The 7,654-nt window shown below is 41.2% G+C and overlaps 1 pseudogene; it reads right to left on the reverse strand.

Annotated features, from left to right (window-relative positions):
• Nucleotides 1–2,328: 2,328 nt before the first annotated feature.
• LOC147356186 (centrosomal protein 20 pseudogene) lies at nucleotides 2,329–6,968 on the reverse strand (annotated as a pseudogene).
• Between the last annotated feature and the right edge of the window lie 686 nt (nucleotides 6,969–7,654).

Here is a 7,654-nt window from a genome sequence, read left to right on the forward strand (position 1 = left end):
ACCATAGCTTTAACCACACAGACCTTTGTCAGCAAAGCGGTGCCTCTGCTTTTTAATATGCTGCCTAGCTTTGTCATAGCCTTCCTTCTAAGAAACAAGTGTCTTTTAATTTCATGGCTGTAGTCACATTCCACAGTGATTTTGGAGCCCAAGAAAATAAAATCTATCACTGCTTCCAGTTTTTCCCCATCTATTTGCCAGGAAGTGACAAAACCAGATGCCATGATCTCAGTTTTTTGAATGCTGAATTTTAAGTCTTACATAAGCAGCAAGAAACAACCAACTTCCCACTACCTTTCCAAGTCAGGAACTGCATTTGTTTGCATGGACGCCTTTTTCATTAAAGGGAATTTTATTGCCTAGTCTCTGCCTTATTTTTGATTATGCTAAGATAGAAAAGAAAATAATACATTTTGAAAAACACTTATTTATTTTGTTTATTTCTTTAGATGTGTCAGGTCTTAGTTGCAAGGGAGTTAACCAAATAGATAACTAAGTGGGCATGTGTAGTGTGCTCCAGGAAGAGGAAAGAGCTTAGTGTGACTTGAGTGGAGATTGAAGGAAGGAAAGAGGGAAAGAGAAAGGGGAAAAGAGAGGAAGAACAATAGAAGGAAAGACCTTATCTCAAAAATGAGTTACCTAACTGCAAACTTAATTTACATTAACCTGAATCTCTGGAAGGATTACTTCCCCCAAAGCAGCACTTGTTTGTAAATGGACCTGTACTACAATATTCAGTACTCCAGATAAATGTAGCATAGATTCAAATAAAAATTTTACATTTGTATTTTCAATTGGAAAACTATTTAGGAAAGAGGGACGTGCCTTTAATTGGCATAAGTAGCTTTGTTCAGTAACAGAGCTGAAGGACTTCTCTGGTGGTACAGTGGATAAGAATCTGCATGGCAATACAGGAGACACAGTTTCCATCCTTGGTCCAGGAAGACTGCACGTGCTGCGTGGCAATTAAGTCCATGTGCCACAACTACTGAGCCTGGCTCTAGACCCCCTGAGCTGCAACTACTGAAGCCTTGTTCACCTAGAGCTGGTGCTCTGCAACAAGAGGAGCCACTGCAATGAGAAACTCACGCACCTCAACAAGGGAGTAGGCCCCACTCACCGCAACTAGAGAAAGACTGCACGCAGCAGTGAAGAACCAGCACACCCAAAAATTTAAAATAAAGTAGCAGAGCTGAAAATCTATCTATCTGTCACCTATCTATTTATATTTAATCCCCCAGGACAACAAACATCTGTCCACCTACCTAGCACACTGCAGGTGATATAAGGACAGAAGCACCAGATCTGGAGTGGTTTGAGTGAATCTGGGATGCAGCAACCTGCACCCGTCTGATACCCCAGCCCAAAATATTAGTTTCAAGAATAGGAAAATATTGTTTTCTAGTAGCAAAAGCCACTTCTACTGAGTAGGTGAGTAGCTCTATATGGAATGCTAGTTTAGTCATTGATGATTCCTTTCTGTAGCTTCTTTTTGCTTAGAGTAAGGTCAATAACCTTAATCGGAGTTTAATAAATGTCAACAATAAAATGATAAATTTATTTGAAAACATTGGAGTTTATTTAAATAAAGAAAACAGCAATAAAACTGGTCAAGCTTAACTGTAATGTGTACTCAACCCTGGAAACTATCTTGAGCGTCTCCCCAAACAAGAAGCAATTTTCAGTTATAATAACTTTACTGAGCATTTTACAGGCATTAATTCATTTATTCTATACAACACTTCTATGAGGTAGATACTAGTGTGGTCCCAATTTTAATAGATGAGAAAACTAAAGCACAGAGAATTTAAGGAAGTTGCCCAAGGTGCATAGACAGTAAAAGGTAGAGCTGGGACTCGAACTCTGGTGGCATGGGTCCAGAGTTGGGCTCTATACCAATCCCCATTCAGCTTTTCCAGTGGGATAAGTGTGTACTGTGAACTTAAGCACTTTGCCAAATACTGTTCATCTGTTACCTATTTTAATCCTTTTAACAAACTGTGAAACTCTGAAGTAGGTACTATTATTATATCCATTTTTATAGATAAATTTACCAGTCTGGTTTTAGCCTCAGAACTGTTACCACCAGCTGATGTTGCCTGTAAACCATGCTCCATTTTTTTTCTTTTTATAAAAACTGGCATACGATTTATTTACAATCCATTTTTCTTTTGTTGTTGTTTTTTATGTCTCTTAAAAGTTTATCACAACGGTCAAGATTTATATTCATTCTGGGAATTCCCTGGCAGTCCACTGCTCAGGACTCTGCACCTCCACCGTGAGGGTTTGGGTTCAGTCCCTAGTAGGGGGACCGTTTGCTTTCTTCCACTAAATTGTCTGCCAAGATTTGCATCTGGCAACTGAAGACCCTTTTAGAAGTGTATTTCGGATATTATCCTTAGTTTCATGCAAGAAATGAGCTAAAATTCGATATAAAAGAGGTATTGTATTATCCTTTGATTCTTCAAAAATCACTTAGTTGACAGATGAGAAACTGTCCATGAACCACAGGTTGACCAGAATCTCCTGAGGGACAGACTCATATACTCATATTGAATTCCAAGTACTCCCGAATTGACTCATTAATGAGAAGGTTTTCATGAGACAATGATGGTTTATCAGCAAGGGCACTGAAAAGTTCAGCTCAAATCCTCGCCCTTAAATGCTGCGATACTTTTCTTTTTCCCAGGGAGTCCTTTAAAATGGCCTCAGCTCCGCAGCAGTTGCCAGTTTTCAATGGCCAGGGGTTTGCCTGCAGTCCATTTGCTTCTTGACGACATTTGTTTTTACTTCCAAGAGAACTGTTTCACTGAATGCTACATGAGACAATCATCTCCTGTGGGATCTGATAACCAAATCATGTGGGATTTGGTAACAAAATCAGATTTGAGCTTTGAGATAACACTAATGAGAAAACGCTTTGGGGAAAAAGTTCCATCCTTAGTTATTTATGGGGCTGTTTTGTAAAACCAAAACAAACAGAGAACAAATGCACGGTATTAATGTAAATAAAATAGTTCCTAAGACACTATACAATCATCTATAAGCTGAATTTTATTCATATTGTACCTTTTTTTTACAAGAAAATTTTGAAAATCAAAATTTGTGCGTGTGGAACAAAAGTATTTGGTAAGCTCCAAGTTAATAAAGATCTACAAGAAAGACAAATACACAGAACCTGTCTGTGAAGTTGAACACAGGACGAGATGGAGACGATTTATGATGCCACAGCCAGATAAGACAAGTCCTGAATCATAAAATCAAGAAAATAAAGGAGCAATTGTCCTTCTTTTGAGGCTTAGTCATTATGACAAATTTTTCTTGAGGGATGAAAAATTTGACTGAATCAGAACAAGAATTCATAGATTACAGGTGGCTAACAATATGTTGAGTGGAATAAAATAGAATAATGTTGTTGGTCATTCACCGATTTGTTGAATATTTATTGAACAATCACTCTGCCTGGATTGTATAAAACATGAGGGTCAGATCCATGGACGATAAAAAGAAGTAGATGAGTTTGATTGGTCCTAGCCCTTGTAGACAGAAGACAGATGTAAAAAAATACTTTCACCCCAAAGCTGTCTATGAATGGTAGCATATTGAAGGAAAAGCGAAAGTGAAAGTCGCTCAGTCATGTCTGACTCTTTGTGACCCCATGGACTACGCAGTCCACCGAATTCTCCAGGCCAGAATACTGGAGTGGGGAGCCTTTCCCTTCTCCGGGGGATCTCCCCAACCCAGGGATAGAACCCCGGTCTCCCGCATTGCAGGCAGATTCTTTACCAGCTGAGCCATAAGGGAGGATGGAAAAGACACTGAATATTTTTTTGCCATGTTGAGACAGACTTCCCTGCTAGTCCAGTGGTTAAGGGTCTGTGTTTCCAACTCAGAGGGTACGGGTTTGACCCCTGGTCGGGAAACAGGGATCCCACATGCCTCGTGGTGTGGCCCCCCAAAAAGATAGGAAACCTCACCGTGAATTGGGAGAAAAAATTTTCTCTTAAAGAGAGGCCAAATAAAATAAAGATCGACAGGGAATACCTGACTATTGGTTGCAATACTGACACCCTTTCAATTTCTTTTCCCAGAACGTTCCTGGACCTAGCTTTATTATTGCTTCAGGGTCCATAAGATAATGAAGAGCCTGTATAATAAGTTCCCAATTTTTCCAAAGTTACCTAGAGCTAGTATTATTTACAGCCACAGTATTCTAACAGTGATAGGGAGAAACAGGTCTTAGGACAAGTCAGGTTATTGCAGTATTCCAAGTGGAAGGGGATGACAGCCTAAACAAGCCTGAAAACACTGAGAAGGAAAAGAAGATGGATCAGTTACTGATATCCAAGGCAGAATCAATAACTCTTACTGCTCTATTTGATAGGACAATGTGGCAAAGATAATTGCTCAGTTCAGTTCAGGTCAGTAGCTCAGTCTTGTCTGACTCTTTGTGACCCCCTGAACCACAGCATGCCAGGCCTCCCTGTCCATCACCAACTCCCAGAGTTCACTCAAACTCATATCCATCGAGTCAGTGATGCCATTCAGCCATCTCATCCTCTGTCGTCCCCTTCTCCTCCTGCCCCCAATCCCTCCCAGCATCAGAGTCTTTTCCAATGAGTCAACTCTTCGCATGAGGTGGCCAAAGTATTGGAGTTTCAGCCTCAGCATCAGTCCTTCCAATGAACACCCAGGACTGGTCTCCTTTAGGATGGACTCGTTGGATCTCCTTGCAGTCCAAGGGACTTGCAAGAGTCTTCTCCAGCACCACAGTTCAAAAGCATCAATTCTTTGGTGCTTAGCTTTCTTCAGAGTCCAACTCTCATATCCATACATGACCACTGGAAAAACCATAGCCTTGACTAGACGGACCTTTGTTGACAAAGTAATATCTCTGCTTTTCAATATACTATCTAGGTTGGTTGTAACTTTCCTTCCAAGGAGTAAGCGTCTTTTAATTTCATGGCTGCAATCACCATCTGCAGTGATTTTTGGAGCCCCCCAAAATAAAGTCTGACACTGTTTCCACTGTTTCCCCATCTATTTCCCATGAAGTGATGGGACCAGATGCCATGATCTTCGTTTTCTGAATGTTGACCTTTAAGCCAACTTTTTCACTTTCCTCTTTCACTTTCATCAAGAGGCTTTTTAGTTCCTCTTCACTTTCTGCCATAAGGGTGGTGTCATCTGCATATATGAGGTTATTGATATTTCTCCCAGCAATCTTGATTCCAGCGTGTGCTTCTTCCAGCCCAGCGTTTCTCATGATGTACTCTGCATAGAAGTTAAATAAGCAGGGTGACAATATACAGCCTTGACAAACTCCTTTTCCTATTTGGAACCAGTCTGTTTTTCCATGTCCAGTTCTAACTGTTGCTTCCTGACCTGCATATAGGTTTCTCAAGAGGCAGGTCGGGTGGTCTGATATTCCCATCTCTTTCAGAATTTTCCAATTTATTGTGATCCACACAAAGGCTTTGGCATAGTCAATAAAGCAGAAATAGATGGTTTTATGGAACTCTCTTGCTTTTTTGATGATCCAGTGGATGTTGGCAATTTGATCTCTGGTTCCTCTGCCATCAAAACCAATACAATATTGTAAAGTAATTAACCTCCAATTAAAGTAAATAAATTTATATTTAAAAAAACACACACATTAAAAAAAATAAAAAATAAAACCAGCTTGAACATCTGGAAGTTCACGGTTCACATATTGCTGAAGCCTGCTGCTGCTGCTGCTAAGTCGCTCAGTCATTTCCGACTCTGTGCGACCCCAGAGACGGCAGCCCACCAGGCTCTGCGGTCCCTGGGATTCTCCAGGCAAGAACATTGGAGTGGGTTGCCATTTCCTTCTCCAATGCATGAAAGTGAAAAGTGAAAGAGAAGTCGCTCAGTCGTGTCCGACTCTTAGTGACCCCATGGACTGCAGCCCACCAGACTTCTCCATCCATGGGATTTTCCAGGCAAGAGTACTGGAGTGGGGTGCCATTGCCTTCTCCGCTGAAGCCTGGCTTGGAGAATTTTAAGCATTACTTAACTAGCGTGTGAAGAACTGAAGTGAAGTCGCTCAGCCGTGTCTGACTCTTTGCGACCCCATGGACTAGTAGCCCACCAGGCTCCTCCGTCCATGGGATTCTCTGGGCAAGAATACTGGAGATTGAACCCAGGTTTCCCGCATTGCGGGCAGACGCTTTAACCTCTGAGCCACCAGGGAAGCCCCTTACTAGCGTGTGAGATGACTGCAATTGTGCGGTAGTTAGAGCATTCTTTGTCATTGCCTTTCTTTGGAATTGTAATGAAAACTGACCTTTTCCAGTCCTGTGGCCACTGCTGAGATCATTGCTGTATGTTTACAAAACCATTACGTTCTTCTGGGCACACTGCTAAGCATTGGTACAAGTATCATGTGGTGTAGTAATGATGAATTCTTACCGTGGAATATAAGTAAAAGTTACGTGTCAGTCTAGTCCAAGGTAATTAAGAGTTATTAATGATGGTTCAGAGCTAAAAAATCCGCATGCCAATGCAGGAGTTGCGGGTTTGATCTCTGGGTTGGGAAGATCCCCTGGAGAAGAAAATGGCAACCCCCGCCATTATTCTTGCCTGGGAAATTCTCATGGGAAGAGGAGCTTGGCAGGCTGTAGTCCCTGGGGTTGCAAAAGAGGTGGACATGACTTAGCAGCTAAACAACCGCAACAAATACTTTCTCCACTCCCGTTTTTGTCCATCCAGTTCAAAGACTCTTACGATGGTAGTGTTTCCAGATAGATGAATCTTGAATCCCTGAGTCACCGGTTTGTGGTTTGTTACTTTTATAGTGAAATTGTCTTTAGTAGCAATTGTTTTCTAAGGAATCCAAGGTACCCCCAGTTTTTGAAATGTTGCAACATTTTCCTTATTTTACTGTTCTGGAACCAGTTTGTACTGTTTCTCAGCTGAGGTACTACTGCACCATCTGTGTTCCACATGGCGAGTTTACAATTCCCATGTGGGTCTGTGTTTTTCCTGCTCTGTTCCCTTTCTCATCAAGGCGGTGCTCTTTCCAGTGTCTTGCTTATAGGCAGACATCTCATTTTCAACTGTTTGCTTGCCTCATGCAGGTTCAAGGCTTTATCTGCTTTCGTTCTTTCTTCCTTTCTTTTTTCTCTTGGCTATTCCATTGGGCGTGCAGGATCTTAGTGCCCAGACCAGGGATCAACCCCAGGCCCCCTACAGCGGAAGCACAGAGTTCTAGCCACTGGACTGCCAGGGAATTCCCTGCTTTCTGCACAGACATTAAAATCACAGCTAGTTAGACATTAAGCAAATATTCAGATTCAAGATCTTCTAAGGACATAGTGGAAAAGGCATGAGCCTGTTATTACTGATGGTGAATGCTCTTTTCATTTCTTGGATTTTCTTTTTATTTGTTTTGAGCAGTCACGTATAGAGTATGTTCATGTATTTTTTTATATTCTATACCATACTTTTTTTTTTAAGTAAGAGGGTTTCCTACTAACTCAGTCTGCTGTGTTATCAGAGACAAAAATACAGGATGTCTCTTTTGGCTATGTTTACTTGAGGGCTCCATTGGACATACATATTAAATATGTTTAATATTCAGTGGGCTATATGGGCCTGAAGTTTGAAAGACAGATACGGGATGGATCCATAA

This window comes from Bos grunniens, chromosome 16 (genome assembly GCF_055505025.1).
Source record: "Bos grunniens cultivar Pamir isolate PY7600 chromosome 16, Bosgru_T2T1.0, whole genome shotgun sequence".
NCBI classification, from domain to species: domain Eukaryota; kingdom Metazoa; phylum Chordata; class Mammalia; order Artiodactyla; family Bovidae; genus Bos; species Bos grunniens.